Source organism: Nansenia antarctica (genome assembly GCF_963989245.1).
Source record: "Nansenia antarctica genome assembly, chromosome: 16".
Lineage (NCBI taxonomy): Eukaryota > Metazoa > Chordata > Actinopteri > Argentiniformes > Microstomatidae > Nansenia > Nansenia antarctica.
Window position 1 is genome coordinate 2,314,482 of NC_137686.1, and position 15,661 is coordinate 2,330,142.

Consider the following 15,661-nt stretch of genomic DNA (forward strand, 5'->3'; position numbering starts at 1 on the left):
TTATCTCCTGACTATCACCGTCTGTTTAAAGTCATTGTGTGAGTTTAACCTGTTTTGTGTGAGAGAGCTGTTGTATTGTACTTAAAGGTAGGTGTGTGTGTGTGTGTGTGTGTGTGTGTGTGTACCCAGAGGGGACATTCCCTTGCCCTTACACAATTTAGCCCTACCCCTCTGTTTTGCTCGTTCACGCATAGGGGTAGGGTGTCCCGATTCTTGTTGGTATAGAGGGGTAGGGCTACTTGGCCCTCCAAACAGAGTTTTTTCAGAGGCACACTCAAAATCGAGTGTTAGGTGAAATCTCCCAGAATGCCCTGTGAATCATCGGCAAGATAGTGGCGAACGAACAAGCAACAAAAGAAAACCACAAAAGTAATTATCTTCTTCGTTAATAAAGATTTACAAATTATGATAACCATCTGATTATCTTAGTTTAATGTAATTTCAATGTATTATAGACCTTGTCTTTGTAACATGCTTTTCTATGGTACTACAGATGACGTAGCAGGGTCTTGAAGGGTTGTCCCATTTCATTGGGGAAGATTTCAACCACTACCCCTTGTAACTCGGTTCCCTTGTAACTCTGTTCCGAGGGGCAAGTCGAAAAGCGAAAGGGGCACTCAAAAAAGAAGGGTAGGGGTAAAAATAAAAAATGGGTTTGGGCCATAGATACAGTGTCTATCGAAAGCACACCCCTTCACCTTTTCCACATTTTGTTGTGTTATAGACTCAATTTAAAATGGATTAAATAAATAGAAATTGGCATAAATTCACACACAATACCCCATAATGACAAAGTGAAAACTAGTTTTTAGCAATGTCTGCAAATTGAAACACAGAAATACCTTGTGTGCATAAGTCTTCACACCCTTTGCTATGACACTTAACATTTGCTAAAAAGCAAACATGTCATCAACAAATAACTCAAAGTTGAATTGAGTTCATCTTAATGCAAGAATAATAGTTATTTAATAAATATAAAATATATATGATAGTAATTTGGGAATGAATATCTTTGTTTTTATAGGGTCTCTGATTTGGATGTCACTACCAACACAGCAAGTTTTAGCATTTTCTCTTGATCCTGACAAACTCAGTCCCTGCCAGTGACAAATATACCCATACGTTGATGCAGCTCCACTATTCTTCACACGAGAGATGGTGCATAAACTGCATTGCATGTGCTGGATTTGCACTAAACGTAATGCTTTGTAGTAAAACCAAATAAACACATTTTCAGCCACTTTTTTTGCTGTATCACTTGAATTAATTGTTGCAAACACAATTATGGATATGAGAGATTATTTTTCCATTAAGGGATTCTTTTTGGCCACTTGGTTATAGACCAATTTTGTAGAGTGACTGAGATGATGTTGTTCCATCGACTGTGCTTTTTCCTCTCCACCATTCAACTTTGTAGATGTGTGTAAGTCTGCATTCCTGAGCAGTTTTGTTCCTCTCCATTTGCTCAGTTTGTAATGACAACCTGATCCACACAGTGTGTCATTGATTCACAATGCAAATCAGAGACCCTATAAAAACAAAGATACTGATTCCAAAATTACATTTATTCTTATCCTTGCATTAAGATGGACTCAATTCATGAGTCTGGCAATTCATGTTTGCTTGTTAGCTCATTTTAAGAGTGTTAGCTCATTTTAAGAGTGTCACTCATTTTAAGAGTGTCATAACAAAAATGTTTACATTTTAATACATTTGCAGTCATTTCTAAAAACTAGTTTTCACTTCGTCATTATGGGGTATTGTGTGCGGATTGATGCCAATTCCTATTTATTTAATACATTTTAAATTGAGTCTATAACACAACAAAATGTGGAAAAAGTGAAGGTGTGTGTTGACTTTCGATAGCCACTGTATACACTCATATACTTATGTCCTCTTGAGCATATTATTATTATTATTTCCTACACACTTGTTATAAAAGCCTAAACCTGCAGCCATACCATTTCACTGTCTTAACTGTTTGATCAGGAAGACCAGCTCTGAATATGATAACCACACTAACTACTATCTTTGATCAAATGCACACTTCAGCACTGCGATTGTAAAATTATCTTGATTTCTTTCTGCCTCTATTGCCTCTATTACTCATTAAACTTTTACTCATAATTGTATATGTTTTCCCATAAGAACGTATACAATTGAATTATCAAGCTGTGGAATCAACATGGCATTTCATTTTGAAAAGTGTCCAGAAGTAGGAAATAATTTCGCTCATGAGGATGTCTAATTTGGGCCTACTGGTATGTAATTGCAGCTTTACCAATTTTACATCCCTTTAAATAAAGCACCAGCACCATGTTTAATTACGTTTCATTATCATTAATCCTGAGGTACTTTGGGGTGGATTTGTTTAGCCTTAGATGGATTCAACCTTGTTTTACGACCCAGTTCCAAAATGCTCCACAATATTCTGTTTACCGAACATAGGCACATTTGCTTTTGTATACCGATGTACAGAGTACCCAAAGATCAAAGACAAACGCTATTACCCATATACAGTGCCCTCCACAATTACTGGTACAATTATTATTATTGGTAAAGATGAGTTAAAAGGGTTGGTTAATTAGCCGAATGTCACACTGAAAAAACATCCATCCTTTAATTGAACTAAATTTATTCGGGAAAAAAAATCTGTCATCAAGAAATAATTATAGCAGCACTCGTAGTTACCCGTTACCCCCATCCTTTCGGGGCCCTAGGCGACTGCCTGTTTCGCCTGTAGGACGGGCCGGCCCTGGTTAGGAGGATGGTAAGAGAGGCAAAACAAATCCCCAAAGATCACTGTTGGAGAATTACAGAGGAGAGCAGCATCTTGGGGTCACCAAGGGCCTCATTTATAGAACGTGCTTAGATCAAATGTTGATCTTACCCGTGTCGTACGTAGAAAACCACGTCAACGTAGTGATTTATACAATTTCAACGTGAGTCAATTTGACCGTGGAAACGATCGTAGCTCTACGTCGAGTATTCATTTGCTTACGCACATTACCTACTGGTTATGCGGAGTTATTACAGGCATGTGAGCAGCACTGGAAAAACGTTGCCTACTGTAATTCATGCGAAGTTTAAGTGGCTCGTAATAAAATTAACGATGTTGTTATCTGCCGAGAAAATGAGTTTAATTCAAGATTTAAAGGGAACTTATGTTTATGATTGTATTTCAGTCTTCCTTTATATCCCTCCGGAGCTGCCTATCTCCCCTTCAACATGCCTAGTGCCTTATTATAGCACTTGTCTTAATTCAGCCGCTATAATTGAGCCTCTATCACAGGGTGTTAATACAAACCTCATTCACCTGCGTTCAATTCCAAGTATATTTGGTATTTATAGAAGGAAGCACGTACGCAACTTTAAACCATCTCAGCCCGTTTTATAAATAATGCTTACGTCCGTTTAGAAAAATGAAAAGTCAAAGATGACGTTCAAGTACTTTTTTATAAATGAGGCCCCAAGTCTCCAAAACTACCATTAGACGCCACCTCCATACCAACACATTATTTGGAAGGCCTTTCCTGTCATTTCACAACCGTAAGTGCCTGTAATTTGCTAAAAAGTACAGACCAGTAGAGTTCAGACCAGTAGAGTACAGACCAGTACAGACCAGTAGAGTACAGACCAGTACAGACCAGTAGAGTACAGACCATTACAGACCAGTAGAGTACAGACCAGTACAGACCAGTAGAGTACAGACCAGTAGAGTACAGACCAGTACAGACCAGACCAGTAGAGTGCAGACCATTAGAGCACAGACCAGTAGAGTACAGAGCAGTACAGACCAGTAGAGTACAGACCAGTACAGACCAGTAGAGTACAGACCAGTACAGACCAGTAGAGTACAGACCAGTACAGACCAGTAGAGTACAGACCTGAGGTCAGAGAAGGAGGTGGCTAGGCGCAGTGGGGACGTGGACCGGGTCAAGCAGGCCAAGTACAGGTTCGCCAAAGCGGTGAAGGAGGCGAAGCATCGCTTTTCGGAGAAGCTGCAGAAACAGCTCTCTGAGGGGGATTCCGCCTCCGTCTGGAAAGGCCTAAAGACCATCACCAACTACAAACCCAGGTCCCCGCTGATGTCCGACAACCTCCCCCTCGCTAATGAGCTGAACGAGTTCTATTGTAGGTTTGAGAAAGAGAGGTTCCCGCCCACCCCCGCCCTCTCCCTCCACACCCCCCGGCTACAACCACCACCCCCGTCCCCCAGGGGGGCCAATGTCCCTCCTGCTACCCCCACCCTCCCCCCCCCCCTCCCTCCCCCCTCCTCACCCGCCCCGCCCACCCCCACCCCCCTTTCCCCACCCCCTCTCTCTGTCATAGTGCGAGAGGTAAACAGACTGTTTAAGAGGCAGAATCCCCGGAAGGCAGCTGGTCCGGATTCCGTCTCTCCCTCTGTCTTGAAGCACTGCGCCGACCAGCTGGCCCCGGTGTTTACCCACATCTTCAACGCCTCGCTGGAGCTGTGTCACGTCCCAGCGTGCTTCAAGGCATCAACCATCATCCCCGTCCCCAAGAAGGCCAAGGTCACAGGCCTCAACGACTACAGACCCGTCGCTCTGACCTCCGTCGTCATGAAGGTCCTGGAGCGCCTTGTCCTGGCCTACCTGAAGCTCATCACGGATCCTGTGCTGGACCCCCTGCAGTTCGCGTACAGAGCCAATAGATCCACGGAGGACGCCGTGAACATGGCTCTGCACTACGTACTAGAACACCTAGACACTGCAGGCAACTACGCCAGGATCCTGTTCGTGGACTTCAGCTCGGCCTTCAACACGATCCTCCCACACATCCTGGAGCACCAGCTATCCCTGCTGCAGGTGCCGGTCTCCACCTGCAGGTGGATCACGGACTTCCTGACTGACAGGTCTCAGCGGGTGAAGCTGGGGAAGAGCATTTCCAGCTCCAGGACCACCAGCACGGGCTCCCCGCAGGGCTGCGTCCTGTCTCCAGCACTATTCTCCCTCTACACCAACAGCTGTGTCTCCCGCCACCCCTCGGTCAAGCTCCTGAAGTTTGCAGACGACACCACCCTGGTGGGCCTCATCTCCGGGGGGGACGAATCTGCCTACAGGGGTGAGATCGAGGGGCTGCAGAGCTGGTGCAGTTTAAACAATCTGGAGCTAAATGCTCTAAAAACAGTGGAGATGGTGGTGGACTTCCGAAGGAAAGCAGCCCTGCCCCCTCCCATCACGCTGGGAGGTACCCCGGAGGTCCATGATGGTCCAGTTCTACACGGCCATCATAGAGTCCATCCTCACCCACTCCATCATCACCTGGTTCCCTGCTGCAACGACCAAGGACAAGGCCAAATTGCAGCGGGTGCTACGTTCAGCAGAGAGGGTGATCGGCTGTCCCTTGCCCTCCCTCAACTCCCTGCATGACACCAGGGCTCTGAGGAGGGCAAGGAAGATCATGGCAGACCCCTTCCACCCCGGCCACGGCCTCCTCACCCTGCTTCCCTCTGGAAGAAGGTTGCGGCTGCCTAAGGCACTGAAGGCCCGCCACAGGCTCAGCTTCTACCCCTCAGCCGCCAGGCTGTTAAATGACTCTGGCTTCCCCCCCCCCCCCCCCCGCCCCCAAGTCTGCCCAGGACTGAACTGGACTCACTGTAAAAAACTCTGCACTGCACTTTACTTTATACCGCACTATCCAATGCACTGTTGTCTGTCCTGTGTTGTTGTTGTGTTGTCCTGTTTTTTGATATGTGAAAAAAGTATAAACGCACTTGCTGTGGTGACGAAGCAATTTCCTATATGTGTAATGCATAGTGGCAATAAACGTTATCTCAATCTCAATCTCTCAATCTCAATCTCAATCTCAATCTCTCAACCAGTAGAGTACAGACCATTACAGACCAGACCAGTAGAGTGCAGACCATTAGAGTACAGACCAGTAGAGTACAGAGCAGTACAGACCAGTAGAGTACAGACCAGTAGAGTACAGACCAGTAGAGTACAGACCAGTACAGACCAGTAGAGTACAGACCAGTACAGACCAGTAGAGTACAGACCAGTACAGAACAGACCAGTAGAGTACAGACCAGTAGAGTACAGACCAGTAGAGTACAGACCAGTACAGACCAGTACAGACCAGTAGAGTACAGACCAGTACAGACCAGTAGAGTGCAGACCAGTAGAGTACAGACCAGTACCCAGCAAGCACAAAGACGTTCTAAAGACGTCATGATGACGTCTTTCAGAGACGTCCAGGACTAGGCCAGATCACATGTTGTTTAGGGTATTTTTTTTTTATGTCTTTTCCAGGACGTCATTTCAACGACTTTTTGGTGACCTAACAGCCGATTGTATTCGGGTCATTAAAAAGTCGTCGTGATAACGTCCTGGAAAACACGTCAGAAAAATCCCCTAAATGATCTGGCCTAGTCCTGGACATCTCTGAAAGACCTCATCACGACATAATTTGGCTTGCTGCCCCCTTTTAATTAATGCCATCGCAGTACAATAACAATTATTGTATTGGATGGACGACTGTGTTACACTTCTTACAGTGTAGCATTTTTTCACAACCTGACTCCTACTTGAACATTATCATTTTGATAATTTGTGCAGCTTGAAAGAGAGCAGCACGGATAGACCCTGATAGCGGCCAGATCAAGTCTGGGGTAGTGGTGGTCTAGTAGTGGATAGTGAGTTGGACTTGTGATCGGAAGGTTGTGAGTTCAAATCCCGCCTGAAGCCACACCACTACTAGTGTGCCCTTGGGTAAGGCACTTAGCCCTCAGTTACTCCAGGGGGAATGTCCCTGTAATTCGTAATTGTAAGTCGCTTTGGATAAAAGCGTCTGCTAAATGGCAAAATTATAAATTAAAATGTAATTAAAATTAAAATTAAGTCATATCATGACTAATCCGATCTGGCCCAGAATATCACCCTTTTTCAACTAAGAAAAATCTTATGGAAAAATAATTTGCCATTGAGTGTCACAAAACTCATTTTGATAATTTGTTCAGCTTGAGAGAGATCAGAAAGGAAGAATTCGGACCAGCCCTGTCCAGATCAAGTCATATCATGACTAGTTAGTATCTGTCCCAGAATATCACCCTATTTCAACTAACATACATTTTACAGAAAAATACTTGAAAACTTGTTGTAGCCTACATGATTTTCTAGTGGCGCATCTCATCAGAATCAGAATCAGAATTATCACATTTTCAAAAAGCTTGTAAATCAGCGCAAATTATGTTTCCGATGTTACACATTAAGTGCTGGTCGGAATTCTTTATATTTGAACCTTGATTAACCATTTAGTTACTTATTTCAGTGGCAAAGTATTTTTATGTAACATTTATTTTAGTTGAAATAGGGTGATATTCTGGGCCAGATACTAACTAGTCCAGGGGCCTCATTCATAACGGGTGCTTAGATCAAATGTTGATCTTACCCGTGTCGTACGTAGAAAACCACGTCAACGTAGTGATTTATACAATTTCAACGTGAGTCAATTTGATCGTGGAAACGATCGTAGCTCGACGTCGAGTATTCAACTTGCTTACGCACATTACCTACTGGTTATGCGGAGTTATTACAGGCATGTGAGCCGCACTGCCTAGTGTAATTCATGCAAGTGGCTCGTAATAAAATTAACGATGTTGTTATCAGCCGAGAAAATGAGTTTAATTCAAGATTTAAAAGGAACTGATGTTTCTGATTGTATTTCAGTCTTCCTTTATATCCCTCCGGAGCTGTCTATCTCCCCTTCAACATGCCTAGTGCGTTCCACAACGGACCTTGCCCGGCCAAGCTCTAAATTATACTGGATTTTCTCCGGTGTCAGGGAGTGAGCAGCCATATAAGAATAAGACCACCTGATAAGAATAAGACCATTATATTATTACAGTATAAGCAGCACTCGAGTTGAGGGGGGATGGCATCCCCCCTGAAATAAAAACAGTAAAAATCACCCCCCTCTTTCCATACTTAATGTCATTTTATCAATGAACGTGGTATTACTGCAAGGTGCGAGGGGGCACGCACACATGCAATGACAGTTACTGACACTGAAGTCACTGGCGAGGGGATGCTAAAATTGTCCTCTTATAAAATCCACCACCTCCCCTGATTTTCTTTTACAACTTGAGTAGAGTATAAGCATGTGCCTGTGTGCCTGGTTAGTTGTCATGATCAAACGTTACAAATGCAACTTACAGAGAAGCCACCCTTCTCTGCCCTCTCCCACTTCCAGACGAACGCCTACCCTATATTATAGCACTTGTCTTAATTCAGCCGCTATAATTCAGCCTCTATCACAGGGTGTTAATACAAACCTCATTCACCTGCGTTCATTTTTACCTGCGTTGGTATTTATAGAAGGAAGCACGTACGCAACTTTAAACCATCTCAGCCCGTTTTATAAATAATGCTTACGTCCGTTTAGAAAACTGTGCTTACGTGAAAGTCAAAGATGACCCTGGGGCCTCATTTATTTAAAAAAAGTACTTGAACGTCATCTTTGACTTTCACGTAAGCACATTTTTCTAAACGGACGTAAGCATTATTTATGCCTAATGAGCTAAATTATACTGGATTTTTCTCCGGTGTCTGGGAGTGAGCAGCCATATTTTCAATGTCACCTGATAAGAATAAGACCATTATATTATTACAGTATTTGCATTTGCCTGGTTAGTTGTTAGTATTAGTAGTTGTTAGTATTTCAGGGGATGGCATCCCCCCTGAAATAAAAACGGTCAAAATCATCCCCCTTCTAAAACTGCCATCCCCCCTTTCCATCCCTTATGTCATTTTTATCAACGTGGTATTACTGCTATTTAGTCGTCTCGACTTGTGGCAAAAGAAGTGTCAGACCTCTGGAGGGCCCCAACACCTAGCAGTGACTACATCTCCGGTGAATTCACCCCGGAGGAGTTCGCTGCTGCCCTCCAGCATCTAAAGCCAGGGAAAGCTCCGGGGCCTGATTCCATCTGCCCGGAGCTTATTCTCCATGCCGCACCCGCCTTGAAGTCCTGGCTGAGAGCGTTCCTCACTTCCTGTTTGCGCCAACTCAAGATCCCCAAAATCTGGCGAAGAGCCCTAGTTGTTGCGATCCCTAAACCGAATAAGCCTGAAGGGGACCCTAAGAGTTACCGTCCCATCTCTCTGTTATGCATCCCCTTCAAGATCCTCGAGCGTCTCATCTACGCCCGCATCGAACCAATTGTCGACCCGCTGCTCCCACGTGAGCAGGCCGGGTTCCGACGCGGGAGGTCGACCGTAGATCAAGTCACCCTTATGACTCAAGACATCGAGGATTGCTTTTCGGCAAAAAAGAAGGCCGGGGCCGTCTTTATAGACCTGACGGCTGCCTACGATACCGTATGGCATCGCGGCCTCTCCTGCAAGCTGCTCCGCCTGCTGCCGGACAGGCACATGGTCAGAATGATCATGGAGCTCATCCGTAACCGCAGCTTTACCCTCACCACCGGTCGCGGACAGCTAAGCAGGCTTCGACGCCTTAAGAACGGCGTCCCTCAGGGATCGGTCCTGGCCCCCCTCCTCTATAATATCTACACCTATGACCTGCCCAACACACTCTCGCGGAAGTACGCCTACGCAGACGACCTCGCAGTGGTGTACTCTGCTGGAAATTGGCAGTCTGTGGAGGGGATTCTGAGCCAGGACATGCAGACACTAGTGGCATACTTCCGGAAATGGAGATTCAAGCTTAGCGAGGCAAAGACGGTGTCGGCTGCCTTCCACCTTAACAACAGGGAGGCTAAACGTGAGCTTAGAGTACACCTAGATGGAACTCCCCTGCCATGTTCCGCTGAGCCAATCTATCTCGGCGTGACATTGGACAGGACGCTCACGTTTCGCCGACACCTCGAGTCACTGCGCAAGAAGTTAACAGCTCGTGTGGCGTTGATGAGGCGATTGGTTGGCTCGGGCTGGGGCGCCGGCGCAAGGACCTTGCGCACGGCAGCCCTAGCCCTCGTTTATTCAACTAGTGAATACTGCGCCCCAGTATGGTGTCGCAGTGCCCACACCCGCCTCATCGACTCGCCTATAAACGAAGCCTTGCGCATTGTGACAGGATGCCTGCGTCCTACCCCCGTGGACAACCTTCCCATCCTAGCAGGCATCCAGCCCGCAGGCCTCCGCCGCATGGGAGCCACAGCACGTCTCGCCTGCCGGGCCGTTGAGCTTAATAACCATCTGCTCCATGATAGGCTCACTATAACAGCGGAGCCCTCCCGGCGTCTCAAGTCGAGACACCCATTTGTGCCTGCCGCACAGGATCTCAGGCAGCAATGCAGAGATCTCAACATCAGTGCGGCAGGATGGGCAGATTATATGTGGCGCGCGGAGTGGGAGGCTAACACCTCCAAACTCCGCGACCACATCCCAGTCGCCGGCGCTGAGCCCCTCGGGATGGACTTGCCACGGCTATCCTGGGTGAGGCTCAATCGTCTCCGGACCGGCGTCGGGCGTTTCCGCTCATCAATGCACAGATGGGGCTTGGCCCCAAATGCGTCGTGCGAGTGTGGCGCAGAGGACCAAACCGCAGACCATATTATCCTGGATTGCCCGGTGTACCACCCACCCAACGGGATGCATGGTCTGTCGGTATTAGATGACGAGACGATGACGTGGCTTCTGGAGGGGTGTCCAGAAATATAGCCCGGGTGAGCCCCTCAACCAGGTCTCGGGGTGGTAAAAGGGTAGCCCCTCGGCCCCGAGCCTGGTGGAGTGGAGAGGAAAAACAACTACCCATACGCCGAAGAAGACTGCTATTTCATTTAGTTTTGCGCATATTTAATAAAATACTGTGGGCGAGGGGGCATGCACTCATGCAATGACATTTTTACCAAGTTACTGACACTGAAGTCACTGACGCTGTGGGGATGCTAAAATTGTCCTCATATGATAAACTCCACCATTCCCCCTGATTTTCTTTTACAACTTGAGTACTGAGTATAAGCATTTGCCTGGTTAGTTGTCTTGATCAAACGTTACAAATGCAACTTACCGAGAAGCCACCCATCTCTTCCCTCTCCCGCTCACTTGGCTTAATTGAGCCGCTATAATTGAGCCGCTATCACAGGGCGTAAATACAAAGTTCATTCTCAAGGTATTCTTTGGTATTTATAGACTTTAGTACGTACGCAATTTTAAACAAGCGCAGCCCGTTTTATAAATAATGCTTACGTCCGTTTAGAAAAATGTGCTTACATGCAAGTCAATATACTTATAAATGAGGCCCCTGATCTCTCTCAAACTGAACAAATTATCAAAATTAGTTTTGTGACACTTGATGGCAAATTATTTTTCCCTAAGATTTTTCTTAGTTGAAATAGGGTGATAATCCGGGCCAGATACTAACTAGTTGTGATATGACGTGCTCTGGCCACTATCAATGGTCTCTCCATGCTGCTCTCTTTCAAGCTGAAGAAATGATCAAAATTAGTTTTGTTAACGTATTTTCAAACAGCTTGTAAATCAGCGCCAATTATGTTTCCGATGTTACACAATAAGTGCTGGTCGGCCATTTTTTTACTTTAACCTCGATTACAACCGTTTAGTTCAGTAGAGTACAGACAAGCGCTTGTTCTTCCTCCGTCAGCTGAAGAGACTCCACATCAGTCGTCACATCCTGGTCCAGTTCTACAGGGCCGTCATAGAGAACATCCTGGTCCAGTTCTACAGGGCCGTCATAGAGAGCATCCTGGTCCAGTTCTACAGGGCCGTCATAGAGAGCATCCTGGTCCAGTTCTACAGGGCCGTCATAGAGAGCATCCTAACATCCTCCATCACTGTCTGGTATGACTCTGCGTCTGCCTGATCCAAGGCTGTAGTATATTTTACTTACACACACATGCATGGGTATATGGTATGGGCCTGTTCTCCTGACACACATGCATGGGTATATGGTATGGGCCTGTTCTCCTGACAAGGGGGGTTATGATGACACCTTGTAAACACATCCTTTGTCTCAAGGGCCATATGTTCTTGCCTCAGGAAGTGCTGTCCATATATGGGCATTGTTAGAATGACTTCCTGTGAATCTGACTTGAACTTTAACCTGGAATAACTTTTAGGCCAGGTGACATCATTGTGGGGTCTCCTACTCTTCACACCTCAAGCATCTATACAGCATAGGTGAAAGTGGGCCGGAACGGTCCGGTGCTGCGTTCCGGCAAGACTTTCTGTGCCGGAACGCCGTTGGGGGAAGAGATGCAGCTGCCTGTCAATCAAAATCCGATTGCTGCAGAGTGCAGAAGCAATCACGATTCACGATCCATAATTTCCAACAAGGAAACACATGGCTGACGTTATGTTTCCTTGCGTCTATTTTAATACCTTTGAAAAGGACATGTTAACCCGCTTTACAGTAGACGCGACGCGACGCGACGTGGTTGGGTGGGCAGCACTGGGCACTGAGACAGTCCGACCGGGATTACAGTCGCGCCGCGAGCTGCATGTAACGTAGCAATTATGGAAGCATATAGTGGTTCTGATTCTTTCAGACAATATTCAAATTCAAATGCAATTCTAATGATTTGCATTTTCATTTTCATGTACCTGATGTGCACATTCGCTGTCAATATTAAAATGATAATGCAAAGCCATTTTTTTTTTTTTATAAATTTGTTTTTCAGATTTTATCCCTTTTTCACCCAATTTGGTAGCCAATTTAACCCAACTTAGCATCCAATTATCCCCTGCCTATTGCATAGGATCCGCCGCACGACCCCGTGGCCGGCAGTCCCAGAAGAGGCCGCCAGGCAGACTAGGCTGACTGGCTCCTCGAGCCCAGTACCGTTATTCCGGCGCCCAGGGGGCGGTGTTGCGCGACGGATCCTAGTCCAGAAATACTCCTATACCGCCCTCGGAAGCGGCCGGCCAATATGCCGCTTCCCGTGTGCCTCGGCCATATCTGGATCTGGCGAGCCGGGATACGAACCCCGGCCCCGGTGGGCAGCATGCACTAGTGGCCAGTGCGTAGACCGCTACACCACCGCGGGGCAATGCAAAGCCATTTGACATTTAATTTTCAAAGTCATGCGCTGCTTTGTAGCTGACAAAATTCAAAAGTTCATTCTAATGTGAAAATTACTATGCAATCCCAAAATAGCATATTCATTTGCCACTTTTGCCTGCGTTATTTGAGTCAATATTCAAATTGTAATGCAATAATGTGATACGCAATTGCATTTACATGTTCTAGTAAACACATCCGCTTTGTAGTTGACAATTCAAATGTTCATTCTAATGTGAAAATGACTATGCAATCCCAAAATAGCATATTCATTTGCCACTTTTGCCTGCGTTATTTGAGTCAATATTCAAATTGTAATGCAATAATGTGATTAGCAATTGCATTTATATGTTCTAGGAAACACATCCGCTCATTAGAATTGCATTTGAATTTGAATATTGTCTGAAAGAATGCATGCAAAAGTGGAACATGCAAATGCAATCTCAAATTGCATTAACATTTGAATTAATTCCACTATATGCTTCCATAAGCAAGCCGTGTTGCCAGATTGGGCTACTTTTGGTCACACTGGACGGGTGGATTCGACAGCTTTTAGACTGGTTGGGCTGGAAATGGTCAATTCCATCTGGCAACCCTGGTAGCAAAATATGTGCATACGTATCTGGTAGCCTACTGGTACTTTCAAATCGCATCGTATTATTATTATTATTATTAATAATTACAATTTACAATACAAATACAACAATTGGGGGTCCCTCAAAGAAAATGTGGGCGCACTGCGCGCGCACAACATCAACCTCCAAGGCTTGATTCTGACCCAGGAAAAACCCTGGTATGTACTGTATAACATGATAGCCATCTATGAGCAATGCACTGTATATAAGATGATGACCAAGGGTCTTTCTGCTGCTGACCAAGGGGTTGAGTTCACTTGATGAGGCCCAATTTTGTTTTAGACTCTGTAGGCTACTGTATTTGTTTATTAAGACTTAAGATATATTATCAGAATTTCTCTTGTTTTATCAAATGTTCCAATTATTTTCATTTCTTGTGCTGGTTTAAAATTGCAGGAAACTAGCACAAATAATTGTGTGGGAGAGAGGGGCCGCCGCTACCAAAACGTGCACAGTGTTGGGTCGCTCCACCACCAAAAACTCTCACTCCAAACTTTTGGTGAAACTTGGCAACCCTAAAGTGTTTCTAATTTCGACACCAACACCACGATGTGTGTGTTCAGGGATGCATGAAGATGGGGGCAGGAGGAGAACAATATGAAACGATGAAGGTTGGGGTAGTAGCCTATAGTTCCTGTAAGAAACTCAAACCACTTTCACCCCTGCTATACAGTGAAGGTGATAGGCCATTGTTGTAGTTGTATTTACATACTATTGTTTATAAATAAGTGTGTGGGCCCAGGGGGCTCGCTCTCTCAGCTCCTCTCTCTCTCTCTCTCTCTCTCTCTCTCTCTCTCTCTCTCTCTCTCTCTCTCTCTCTCTCTCTCTCTCTCTCTCTCTCTCTCTCTCTCTCTCTCTCTCTCCTCTACCAGACCAGAATCCAGCTCAACATTTTTGTACCTGTGTTTAAATAAATAGTCTTAAACTCAGAATTGATTCTTTGATTCATAACCAACAATAGAAATCCACTACATAAATGGCGAGCCAGAAATCCAGGAGTCTATAAATAGGAAAGGAGTTTGAAGACCATCAGCTGGAAACCACGACACCAAACAGGTAAAGGAAAAAAAAGCTATTTTCTCTTTAAACCGGTAGGGTGCGCGTGCGCAATAGCTGTGATTTTCAAACATTTCTTTGAGGCTAAAGAACCTTATTAAGTAATCTTGTTGGAATAGAAACAATAATCTTTCATAATCTTTCATAATAGCTGGTGATGAGAGCCGGGTTAGGTAACCCGTATTTGTAAATATATTATTCGATTTGTACGGTATTGAGTGATTTGATTTGTATGGTAGGCCTATTATGGAATATCGTGTGTGTGTGTAAAATTCGGTATTAGAGGAAGACGTACTCTAATAGTGTCTATATGAGAAGTGTAGACTGCCAAAAACAAACTGATAAAGACGTTTTGAAGTGGACTGGTATATTATTGATTGTAAGTGTGTTGGATCAGAAAAGAGTCTGATTATTGTGATATTGTGTTTATGGAATATGAATTCCTAATTTGATAAAGTGTAACTGGATTATGAAATCCTATTTGTAAGTAAGAGCATTAATTGAAGTAGATTAAGAAATCGATTCTTCAAATCTGTGGCCTACAAGTGTGTTTTAGACCTCATTGTCTTTTGTGAGTGGAGAAAAGACACGTGGACACACAGAGGCCTTTCACAATCTCTAGGAAGAGAAAAACTGTGAAAACGTGAAAAGCACGCATTGTAGAATATTTGAATGAGATTTAATTTGGTGACTGATTGTTTAACTACATTGAAAGATAATCTTGGGATTGCTGTGTCGTGACTATATTGTAAAAGCAAAGTCGTGTTAAGATAGATTGATTAATCTAAGAGTCCAGAGGCCGCGGTTTTCTTCAGAGGCGGTAAGTAAGACAAAGGATGTTAAATTGACCCCCCTGCCTTCTCCCCCCCTTTGTCCTCTTCGTTTTCAAATACACGCGCGTTCACACACACACGCGCACATTCATTCATAAATCCATTCACATAGATTGTAGTATTTATAAAGAT